The sequence below is a fragment of the Rousettus aegyptiacus genome, unplaced genomic scaffold, assembly GCF_014176215.1.
Source record: "Rousettus aegyptiacus isolate mRouAeg1 unplaced genomic scaffold, mRouAeg1.p scaffold_m13_p_14, whole genome shotgun sequence".
Classification (NCBI taxonomy): domain Eukaryota; kingdom Metazoa; phylum Chordata; class Mammalia; order Chiroptera; family Pteropodidae; genus Rousettus; species Rousettus aegyptiacus.
Genome location: NW_023416289.1, coordinates 47,347,868 through 47,361,252, shown reverse-complemented (window position 1 = coordinate 47,361,252; position 13,385 = coordinate 47,347,868). Strand labels below are relative to the sequence as shown.

Here is a 13,385-nt window from a genome sequence, read left to right as displayed (position 1 = left end):
ACTTCTGCACTTCTTTTTTACATCTCCAAATCACTCTGGAGCATGAATTCTGTGGTGTACTGAAGTGTATACTTTGGAAAAAGGTCTTTCATCGCACATTAGGAATGTAGAATTTCTCCCCAGTAAGCATTCTCTGATGTGCAGTGAGACTAGAATTTCTCACACTTTTTCCAGTTTTTAAATGGTTTCTCTCCATTATGAATTCTCATGTGTCGAGTAAGCTGTGAGTGGTAACTAAAGGCATCGTCACAATCTCTACATTTGTAAGGCTTCTCTCCAGTATGAATTCTGTCATGCTGCGTAAGGTGTGAACGCCGTTTAAAGTCTTTACCGCATTTTTCACATTTGTAAGGCTTCTCTCCATTATGAATTCTCTGATGTTGAGTAAGTTTTGATCGCTGGTTAAAAGCTTTCCCACGTTCTTTACACTTGTAAATCTCTCCAGTATGAATTCTCTCATGTCGAGTGAGATGCCAACGCTCAGTAAAGGCTTTGCCACAGATTTCACATTTGTATGGCTTCTCTCCAGTATGACTTCTCTCATGTTGAGAAAGTTTTGAGCGCCAGTTAAAGGCTTGGCCACATTCTTTACATTTGTAGGGCCTCTCTCCAGTATGAATTCTCTCATGTCGAGTGAGATGTGAACGCTGAGTAAAGGCTTTGCCACAGATTTCACATTTGTATGGCTTCTCTCCAGTATGAATTCTCTCATGTTGAGAAAGTTTTGAGCGCCGGTTAAAGGTTTGGGCACATTCTTTACATTTGTAGGGCCTCTCTCCAGTATGAATTACCTCATGTGCAGTAAGATACCAACGCCGATGAAAGGCTTTGCCACATGATTCACATTTGTAAGATTTGTCCCTAGTATGAATCATCTGGTGTCGAGTCAGCATTGAGGACTGCCTAAAGGCTTTGCCACATTTTTCGCATTTATAATTCTTCTCTGTACCATGAGTCCTCTCATGTTCAGTAAGACTTGGACGCCGACTAAAGGCTTTGTCACATTTTTCACATTTGTAAGGTTTCTCACCAGTATGAACTCTCTGATGTTGCATAAAACATGCACGCCGACTAAAGGCTTTCTCACATTTTTCACATTTGTAAGGCTTCTCGCCACTATGAACTCTCTGATGTTGAGTAAAACATGCACGCCAAAAAAAGGCTTTATCGCATTGAATACACTTATAAGATTTCTCTCCATGAATTAGCCGATGTTTAGTAAGACTTGATCGCTGATTAAAAGCTTTGCCACATTCTTCACATTTGTAAGGTTTCTCTCCAGTATGGATTCGCTGATGACTTAAAAGGTATAATCTATTACGAAAATCCTTGCCACATACATTGCATTTATAAGGTCTTTCGCCAGTATGAATACTTTGATGACGAGCATGATTATATTTGTTACTGAAAACCTTGTCACACTCATTACATTTGTAAGGTTTCTCTTTACAATGAGTTGCCTGCTGGTACTTTAGGATTCTGTGTACAATAATGGCTTTGTCACACTCACTAAATCTGTAAGGTGTATTTCCAGTATGAATCGACTGATGGTAAGTAAGGCTAGAAGACACTCTAAAGGCTTTGCCACATTCATTACATTTGTAAGGTTTCTCTTCAGTATGAATTGTCTGATGGCTAGTTTGCCTTGCACACACACAAAAGTCTTTGCCATGCTCATTACATTTGTATGAATCTTCCCTGCATGCTTTTAGGCCTTTTGTCAGTATTGAAAGATGTCTAGAATCAATCCCGTATATAGTACAAACGTTAGCTTGGACACTACAAAAAACTCTTTGAAGTGGAGAAATGGAAGAAGTATTGTTGAAAGGCTTCTTTGTTGAGACATATTCATCAATTTTCCCTTCAGTTTGAAATATCTCCATATCTGACAGATGTGAGCAAAACCTTAGTCCAACTTTGTTTTCAGCAGGCATCTGTTCGGCATCTTCTCTACCAGGTTTACCTCTGTTATCTGCCAGATGTTCTTTATGAGTTACAGGCATTCCTTTCTGATTCCTTTCATCATTTCTCTGCTGACATGCAAAGTCATGCATATTTTCCTGAATTTTCCTGAAGTACAAATCTTTGATTACACAGCTTTCACAGGGCCCAAACATCTCTGTTTGGAATATTCCTCCTGCATTAATGATTTCTGTTGGTTTTAATTTCTTCTTCATATATGAAGAACAGGTATCTATAAGATACAAAAAATCATAATTATAGTATTAACTTCTAAATGTTTCATGTTGGATTCTAATATGACACGAAAAGCAAAGTTTTACTGAATATATTTATGAAAGTTCCAAAGCATGATCCTCAAACTTAGAAAATAATAATGAACTGGATACTTTACCAATGAAACAGTGGTCAATGCAATTCCAATTACTATCGGGATAGCCTGATTTCAAACACCCAATGATAAAACACATCGTCAAAACTTATGTTAGCTTTCAAGGAAAAGGTATTTCTTACCGTGACTCCAAATCATGTAACAATTAACAGTAACCAGGTCGCTATCTCATAACTGAGTAAAAATGTCACATATGTATTTTTACATACACATTAGAAATAAATGCTGGAGACAATATATGTAATGGTAAATAATCCAAAATGACACTACCTAGAGAAACAATCAATATACAGGGCAGTAGAAAATTGTATGACATATATACCATATATTTATGATAAATCAGTGACATTAACTTCCAGACCTCAACACGAACAATCCCACATGTCCTGATTAAATAGTGGGCAAAGAATGTGAGCAAATATTTCTCTAGCGATAATGTACAAACACATGAAGAGATGGCCAGTATCACTAATCAGGAAATGCATATCTCAAGCATGATGAGGTATCACCTCACACCCATTAGAGGGCTAGTATCAATTTTAGTACATGGGCGGCAGAAGTGAGCACACGATGGCCACTACCAAAGAAGCAGGAAATGATGGGTGTTAGATTTTAAAAACTGGGACTGCTGCTAGGAAGGTACAATGCTGTAGCCGCTATGGAACCCAGTACGGCAACTCCTTGAAAATCTGTTATAGGCTAAATGTGCCCCTCTAGAATTCCGATGCTGAAATCCTCCAAATGACAACAGTGAGCCTGTGGGAGGTCACTGGGTCATGAGGGCGGATCCCTACTGAGGAGCATCAGTGCCCTCCAGAAAGAACAGAGACCTGCCCTATGAGGAGACAAGAAGTCAACCACATGCAACGGGGAAGAGGGTCCTCCTCCCAACTTGACCATGTCGGGCCCGACCTCAAACTTCTGATCTCCAGAACAGGGAGGAACACTTTCCTGTCGTTAATACGCCACCCACTTGGGTTCTCTGTTCTAGGAGTGAGAACAGACAGATCCAGCAATTCCATTTGTGGGGACATAGTAACAAAAATAATAATAATAATAAAGCAAAATCTCAAAGAAATGTTTGCGTTCCCATATACAGAAGCATTACTGACAACCAGGAGAGAGAAAGAACCTAAAAATCCACGGAGATGACTGTACAAACAAAACACAATAAATGTGTATTGTTCAGTGTGAAAAAGATACTAACCTGGTCAGTTGCACCAATGGAATAACCCAAAGACATCATGCCAAATGACATAAGCCAACCATAAATAAGAATTCTATAGGATTTATAGAAAAAAAGAATGCTGTTTGCCAGGGATTAGAGAAAGAGGAAAACAGAAAACAAGTGATTTTAAATTAAATACTCCTCATCATCAGTTAAATTGTACTCAAACAATTAAATATGGTACAAATTAACTCTGCAAAGCACAAATGAAACAGAGTCATGTTAACTTTTATGATAATTAATAGAGATACATGAGATCAAGGGAGTTCCTTTGGTACTTATTAGCAGACACAGAATTGTTATTATGAAACAATGAGACTTAAAAGGCACTTACACCAAATGCATTACATCTACTCCCTAAATATCATCAGAAAAATGCAGCCATCTTCTGTAGAAAATAACCCACAACATGCAACAACTTATATTCAAGGGCCCTGTAAGTAGCAGCAGTTACGTGCAGAAACATCATCTGGGAGTTACATGAACATCACAAAGAAGACTGATGTGCACACAGGAGCTTAGCAACATACACAGCAAAGAAGAGCCAGAGAACAACCAGCAAGAACCTGGAGGGAAGACGACAGACCCCAGGTGCACTGTATAGACAGCTTAGATGGAAAGAAGGAAACAAAATAGTTCTCATGTGATTGCTCAAGGCCACAATTTCCAGAATACTTTAGAATTTTGTAGAAATTATAAGTGTTATAGAAAGTCCTTCAACTCTAAGAAATCAGCTAAGTTTCCTGTAAAATACAATGAAAGATTTAAGTATTAATTCAGTATACCAATGAGGACAAGATGGTTCCTGACAGGGAGAGTAATTTTTAGAAAGGAGTAGTTAAACCAGGAAGCAAAAAAGCAGGGAAACTTACCCACCACTCAATGTAATTGTGGATAGAAAAATGAAAACACTACAGAAAAAGCAGTATCTTATATAATGAACTAAGTCAACTTAAAGCTATTTTTAGAATTAAGATATATGTGTATATATATATTACCAGATATTAGAAATTGCCAATTTAAAACTTACAATAAACCAAACTGACAAGAGCAACTTAATATGACGTACTAAATCAGGTGAAAATGCAGAAAGACTACTTTTTTGTAAATATTCTAGAACAATTTTAAGATGTAGAGAAATAACTGGTGAGGCAAACCCACCACACTAAAGGAGGAAACACTTATATCAATAATGTCTTTTCCACAATTCCATCCTCCCACACATAGCAATTACAAAACACTGAGTATCATTAAAAAAATGTAACCGATGACTAAATAAAATTCAAGTACATATAATGCAACAGAATGTGCAAGACGAAAGTAGCAGCAGCTTGAAGAAAAACACAAAGTGACTTCACTGAGGCACCATTCAACTTCACAAGCTCCCTCGACAAGATGCTTCAACTTGTACCTGCTGAAGCAGCGTGCACAACAGTACACACAAGGTGTGAGAACTGTGGCATGAATGGCAGTTTAGTCAGTAACCTCAAGGGTAGAAGGCTGTGACCTTGGACAATGTTCTCCAAGGAGAAATTCTCCCTGTTTAGTGCATGTGCGCACATGATCCACATGATCACAATGTCCTGGAGAGATGCTGACTGACACTAGTCAAAACATAAAAGAAAACGGAAAACACTTATCAGTCTGGCTGCCGGGACACTTTCTACGCTGGTGTCCGGGGACACGGTGACGACTCTACCGGGCAGATTCTAGTACTGGATCTGCGCGAACACATGTTGCAACATATGAGTCAAAGTATTTCCATCAAGAATTTTCCATGGGCGAGTCCACCAGGAGTTGTCCATCTACTAAAGGTGGATGACACTAATGAAAGATGACGGTGACCTATCAGGCCCCAGGAATGTGTAGTTCACGGGCAAGGTTCAAGAGAAACCATGTGAACTATAGAGACAGTGAAATCTGGAAGAGTGTGTATCGCAAACCAGGTAGCGTGGTGCAGAGAGAGAAAAATACAAGGAATGGGGCCAGACCCTGCAGGATTGTGAGGGAACCGTGCATACCACCACAGACACCGCACTACAAACAAACATGACGAAGGCTGCGGCTCCTCGCGCCCTTCCCGACGTCTTACCTGTGTTTGCACCTTTAATATGTTCCCACCGATTTAGTGCTGCTGCTGCTTTTGACTCACTCTCTAGAGTCCAGGGCGCCTTCCCTTGCTCCAAAATGGAGACAATATACAGATCAGAAATGGGTATTCCTGCACACAGAAGAAAGGGGCATGAACACCGATAGTTCTGCCAGAATCTCTGATCTCTGCTCCACTGAGGAAGGAGAACAGTACAGATGGATCGAGAAAAATTGTTCCTGAAACCATCGACTCCTCGCCTCCTGTGCATAGAAGGCAGTGTCACGTGCAGATAGCGAGCTCTCTTCCAAAAGCAGCTCAGTTAACATATAGGAATAAAAAACAAAATCTGGATAGTTTTAGTTTGCCACAGGGCTTTATATACACTTAAGCTCTGGAACGACCTCTGATGAATCACAACGTGGCCAGACCATCTGAAGAAAGGGCGAGGTCGAAGTCTCGATGCCACCTTATGAAGCCTTTCCGTGTCCTAGGAAACAGAACTTCGATCTCTATCAGGCAAGGCAGAGGCTCCCAAGAAACACCCAAGGGAAAAGGAAGAGATACATAGGGCAGATCCGGACCCTGGAGGGGACTCAGCCTCACCCAGGAAGAGCAGGTTACGGTAGCTCTCCAACATCACGTCCCTGTACAAGGCCCGCTGAGCTGGGGACAGGCACTCCCACTCCTCCTGAGAGAATTCGATGAACACATCGCCGAGGGTCAACCGTCCCTGAAAGGAAACACATTTCAGCAAGTGAAAATGGAGACAGTTCTTATCTTCGCCCGGAATGAGAAGAGGAGAGAGATGTGAAATCGATTCAGCTGGTGTGTTCTGACAGAGCCACATCGGGGATTTTTGAGCAAGTTATGTGTCTGTAATGTTGGGGTTTTCATTACTTTCCTATAAAAGCTTACAAAAGCCTGTAGATTACGGAGCATCTCTAGTATCTGTGGACAATACATGAAATTACAATTAAAATTCAAGCCCAGGCTGCCTACAGAGGTTTAGATGTTATGTTCTACACACTAAGTCATATTCAAGTCTAGATGAGCTAGAGCCTAAGCAGTGGTGTCAGAGAGGACAAAATCCAGTCTTTTTAAAAATTCAAACTCTTTGTTATAATGAGGGTAACAACAGACATGACTAATGTTCTGAAGCTGTCATGTGTACATTAGTCTAAATGCTTTACGTATTTTAATGTGTTATCAACACGGCAGTTCACTACAGACAAACCTGTTCTCATCTTACCATGAGAAAACTTGTCACAGACACTCTAAGAAACCAGCTTCAGGTCATTATCTAAGATTTGACCCAGCAAACACCGGAAATCAGGTAGTGAACCCTAGGCTTGAACGCAAAGAATCAAAATTATGTAATATGCAGAGCTTTCAGAGTAAACTGGACAAAGCGTTGTCTGAGAGCACTTGCAAAAGAGTGCTAGGTTAACCATACTGAACTGCATAAAGGGTCATTACACTTACATGCACGCACAGAACACATATGTTACTATTTTTTTACTTCTGCTTAAGTCATTAAATGTGAGTGTAGGGATAAAATGAAGACCATGGAACATGTTCAAGAGTTAAACCGCTAAAATACGTAAAACATTTATAATTTTTTTTAAAAGTCATAAACCTGCACGGTTATATACTCATTAACACACATATAAACAAACCAATTAACTGAAATTAGAGAAGTTATCTCTCCACGTATTTTTGGATGATTTTATTGCTATTTTTATTCATGTGTATTTGAGTATCGTGAGTCAATAAAAATGTACCAGTGGTACTTATTTTCACATTTCAAGATTGTATAGTAAAGGAGGCAAGAAAAAAATATATGTTCAAACTCAAAAAAATTGAATAAGACTACTTTAACTCCATTTTTTATTAAGTACTTATTAAAATCTATAAATACGATTTTATCCATTTACATTTAAAAGTAGGCATTAACAAAAGCCAAAAGGTATTGGATTATTCCACTAATAAAAGAAGGATTAAAGATTTTAAAGATTATTGTTAAATGACTAAAAATTTTCGAGTCATCACATTAGTGGACACTTGAAAAAATCTTGGAGAAATAAAAATCAGAACAAAAATGAAATTAGAGAACAACCTGTTATTAACCAGGAACATTTCACCCAACATTTTGATTATCAGAAAACAGTGGATGCTCATCTTCTCTAAAATCACTGTGGAGAAAGAAGGCTGACCAGAGCTGCTGCCTCAGCAGACTAAATGAGGGAAAAAAAGAAAAAAATAGATTGAGTATGACAAGAGAGTCAAACACATGACCTGTGAAAATTCACAGATTGAAAGATAGAGATTGGCTAATAATAAAAGGAGCAATCAAGATATTCCATGCAAACCATATCACAGAGAGCCAGGGTGGCTATATTCTATGAGACAAAACAGACTATAAGACAACAGACAAAGAACAGTATAATGCAAAAAGAGTGTATTTGCCAGGAAAGTATAACAATTATAAACACAGATGCACATCAAATTAAAGCTCCCAAATATATGAGGTAAATGTTGACAGGAATGCAGGCAAAAATAGGCACCAGCACAGTACTCATATAAGACCTCACTATTTTAGTTTTAGTTATAAATACAAAAATCAAACACAAGATCTATAAGAAAATACAACACTTAATAACACTATCAAGTGACGGAGTCTAACAAACATATAAAGAATACTTCACTGAACACTAGCAGAAAACACATTTTTCTCAAGCACACATAAAACACTCTCCACGATAGACCACTTGCTGGCCGAAAATCAAATATAAAAAGATGTTTACGAACTGCCATTTTAAAAAAGGTCTTTTCTAAACACAAGAAAATGACATTTGAAAAAAAGTAGAAAAAAAGAGAAAAATCCTCAAAATTTAAAACAAACAAGTCATTCTAAACAATCAATAGTTCAAAAAAATCAAGAGATTTTTTAAAACTCTAATGAAAATAACAGTGAAAATATTACACACTAAAATATGAGATGCAGTGATAGTGGCACTAACAGGTGTTAAGTGGTAGATATTTACATTAAGAAAGAAAATCTCCAATCAGAAATCTACTTTTACATTTCTAAAAGAAAGAAAAAACAAAACCATACTTTAGTATAAGAAAAATAAGATTAGCACAAAGGTCAATAAAAGACTAGAATATCAACATAAACATCAAACTAAGACCTGGTTTTTTGAGTATATTAACAGAATTACAAGTCTCAAGTTACACTTAGATTCTTTAAATAATTCAAATCAAACAGGAAACACTGCAACTGATGTCACAGAAAGATTTTTAATGATTTTGAGAGAGTAATATAAACAGTATTATATGAAAAGATTACATAACCTAAAAGACACTGGGTAAATTCCTGAAAACATACAAAAACCAATCAGGAAAAAAGTGAAAATGTGATCCAAATGAGAGGGAGTCTAGCACTAATTGATAACATCCAACGAAAAAAGAAACCCCACAAAATTCTGCCAAATATTAACAGAAAATAACAGTTCTGACAAACACCTTCCAAAAAATCCAAGAATGAACATCTGCAAACTTATTCTATGGAGTCTGCGTGAGTCTAAAAAAAATGCAAAAAAAGGCACCAGAAAAATAAATATTACAAACTAATATCCCTAAGCGGTATTGATATAAAACAAAATACTAGGAAAACAAATTTAATAGTACATCAAAAGAATTTTTGAAAGTCACCCAAATTGAGAAGAATTAAAATTCTGTTTTGCACATGAAACGAGCTGACATGTAGAAAACCACGGAGGTTCCACACATGTAAAAAAATGTTAAAACTGGACAATCATTTTAGAAAAATTACAATGAACAATCTGAAAAGAGATTCAAGAAAATCCAACTGATTACAGCATGACAAAGGATGAAATACATGGGAATTAATGCAGCCAAGAAAGTGAAAGGCATACACCGAAAACTACAAAACATTGCTAAAAGGAATCTAAGGAGGTACAGAGAAACAGAAAGGCATCCCTTATTCGTGGATTATAGGACTTAACATAGTTCAAATGCCCATGCTGCCCAGAGCGTTCTATAGGTTTGATAGGATCGCTATCAAAATTCCAAAATATTTTGGCAAAACACAGGCACACACTACGATTCATCTAAGACAGAGCGATTGAAAAGGGTCAGAACACTTTGAAAATTATAAAGGGAGAGGCTTATTTTTTTAGACTTAAAAATATATTACAAAGCAAGTGTCACATCAGGGGGTTCTGGCATTAATCTAGATACATGAATCGATAAAACAAGGAGAATGCCCCGAACTAAAGCCCCGCATAGATGCCAAATGATTTTAGACAACACCATCAAGACCACACAATGGAGAGAAGTCCGTTCATCAAATCGTGCAAGGAATACTGGAAAACTACATACAAAAGAATGAACTTGGGAGCTTACCTGCATCAAACAAAAATCTTCCGGGTGTCAAAGGATATGATCCACAGGGTGAAAATGCAACCTCCGAGGAATGGATGTGAGAAAAATGATCTGAAGAATCTCCAACCGTCAAACATTACGGTTGATTTCCGATTTTAAAGCGGATCATGGAATAAAACATCTTCTGTCACCAAGGTCTGTCTGTGAACTTTCCACTCTATCCCCAATCATGAAGATTTTGAAGTCAGTGATTCACTCCTTCAGCTTCCAACGCATCAGAAAAGCAGTCAGAGACATTTCCGCCTACTGAACTCTTTTCAAGAACTTAGGTATTTGTGCCTAATACAAAATGTGATTTCTATGTGCATAGCCTTTTATCTTGGTTGACAGAGAGGTGACAGTGCATCCAGAGGTGGCCCCTGTATCGTCCCCATTGCCTAACCACATTGACGACACAAAGCCCACACCCCGTCTCAAATCCAAGAGTGTCCAGGATGATGATGCCCAGCAGAGCCTCTTCACAAGTCCCATGTCACTGGATCACAGTGAGGTGGAATCTAACTAGAGATGACAGGGACTGAGGAGGAGGGCCCAGGTTGAGTGTGAACAAAAGCTAGGACAATTCAGAGTCAGAGGAGATCAGAAGGTCAAAGGACATTCCTGGAAGGACAGACATAACAATCAACTGAAAATGGGCCCTTACCTGAGAAAGAGCCATCACTGACCCACTTTCTTGTCTTTTCTTCCTTTTCTGGGCTGCTTCCTCACGCAACATGTCTTCGTAAGTCAATCTGGAAAGATGAAAATATTTATCAGCATATCCCCTTTCTCTGCCACGACCGCACAGAGGGAAGACTTGGCCATGGAAGAAAGACAGTGTTCTCTACTCCTATCACAGGACGCATTCAGGACAGTAAACTGCTCTTCCCTTTCCTCAGATCCGCTGCCCTCCTGGTCACGCCATCACAAACACTGCAGCGGTGGGGACCTCGGCTGAACGACACTCCCCTTCAGGTCACAGGCCTGGCCCCGATCTATCCCCGTGTAGAGCAGAGCCCCCTCGCCCTCACCCAAGATCTCAGCCCCCAAAAATGGAAAGACTCAGAGGCTTGCTGCTCGACGAGGCATACACATTAAAAGCACCTGAAACACTTTATTATTAAGGCTGGCCCCAGACCGGTTATGTCAATGACATTTTCTACTCAGGGAGCACAAAAGACGTCACTTCAGAACACCCCAGCAATCTAGCGCGAAGCGGAACGTCGCACCGCTGGAGGCGGCCCGGCTGGCACACCGGCCGCCTGCTTTTTCTACCTCCCCCTGAGGCCCTGCTGCTCGCGATCCCCGGGCCCGCACAGGAGTGGGACGGAATCAGACGCCTGCCCCCCGCAAGCGCGCAGGTCCCAGACGGGTGCGACGTCAAGACACTGGGTGGCACAGGGCAGAGCCAGGTCGCCCCCTCGACCGCGGTGTCAGAGGAAGGGGGCTACGAAGAGGAGGCCTGAGCAGCAGACGGACCCCGCCTGCGCCGGACGCGACCGCAGGCGGGACGCTGTGCCAGGACAGGGGCGTGGTGCCCGGAACCCCAGGGCCGGGGAGAGGACGCGGCGTCTCCTGGCCGGAGACAGCCGGCGCCGCCCCGAGCCCGCGAGCGCGAGGCCGGGCCGAGAACTCGCCTCACGGAAGGCGGTTAGGGCGCCTGATGGGCGCGGGAGGGTTTCATGAGGAAACTGTGGCGGGTCCACATGGAACGAAGGTGGAGGGCGGCGGGCGGCCCCGAAGCCGTTTCCCACGCCGAGGGCCTCGCCGACCCCTACGGCGACCCCGAAACTGAGTGGAAGGGCCGGGTGTGGGGACCAGGAGGTCACGGCGACCCCGATCCCTGGAGGAAGCGGGGCTGTGATACTCAGGTTTACTCTCGAACGACGGAAACGCACGCTGGCGGAGCAACACCCACTCGCATCTCTCCGCTCCCAGCTATCGCTTCCCTGTCGGAAAAAAATGGCGCTCGGAAAAGGGAAACGGAAGTCGGGGGCGGGGCCTGGTCAGAGGCCGAGCCGACGCCGTGGCCCCGGGGAAGACAAGAAAATATCTCATGGGCGTGGCGGTGAGCATCGACAGGGGCGGGGTCTGGAGGGAGTCCGCGCCTGCGCACTGACCGCGAGGAAGGGGCTGCAGAACAGGCCCAGGCTGTGGCCAGGGCGGGCTAAGACGGACAGAGGTTAGGGCCGTGGCGATACCGGGCCCGCAGGTTTACCGAAAGAAGAGAAGTGTTTCCCGTGCAGGGGCGTGGCCGCGGGGAAGAGCCCGCGGCTCCAAGCGTAATGTGGTGAGGACAGGCATGAGCAGTGACTGCGTCGAGGTGACCAGAACCCGGCGTGCGGGTGTGGCGGGTACGCGATGTGAGCGTGCCCGTCTTTGCTCCCAAGGTTTTTTTTTTCCCCCAGATGTCTTTAACGTATGGTGGAGTGCCTTTCCCTTTCAAATTACTATGTCTTCCAGTTTTAGGGCAAAATATTAAATTATATGAGCACCTTATATTAGAAATAAAGATGTTTTCGGCTTAATAAGTTGAAACTTGTTTAAGTCACGGGCCGTTTCTGCGAGCTGGTTGCACGCAGGTCCTGGTAGTGAGGGTGGATGTGGGGAGGGGTGGGACTTGGGATCATTTCTGCAACTAGAACTATGTAAGCAGTTCAGAGGAACTGTGCAGGGAATACAAACTGGAATTTGAAATACAAAACTCTCCCTGGGCATTTTGACACCAAAAACATGGCATTTCCTTTCCTAGTCCCCATCCGCCACGGAGGCCAACTCAACATTCCACAGGATTCCACGGACCTGCAATGTCAAGAATCCATAGAGACGGAAAGCATATCCATGGTGTCCAGAGAGTAGGGGAAGGGGAATGGAAGGAACTCATTCATGGCTAAAAGGTTTCCTTTGAAGCTCATGAAAATAATTAGAACCGAATGTGATGTTTGCAGAGCATTCTGAATGTACTAAATGACACCAAACTGAACTTTAACATGACTAACCTTATATTATTTGAAATTCAATTAAAATCAAATAGATATAGTTCCTCCAAGGTATCTAACATGCTCATGAGGAGTGGAATGTCTGGACCCAGGTCAGAGGGCCTTATAAAAGGACATCATGTTGGAGAACTACAGGAACTTACTTCTTTCCAAAATTGCTAACTAAATTTGTGTATCTCTACATTTTCTCTTGTGAATCTCTTGGGAGCCCCTAACAATCTCTCTCTGGTCCCTGTTCTAGAGAGAAGATGTAAGCTATTGTGATTCAGG

General features: G+C 41.5%; 1 pseudogene; it reads right to left on the bottom strand.

Moving 5' to 3' along the window:
• Positions 1–123: 123 nt before the first annotated feature.
• On the bottom strand, positions 124–12,012 carry LOC118611459 (annotated as a pseudogene).
• Between the last annotated feature and the right edge of the window lie 1,373 nt (positions 12,013–13,385).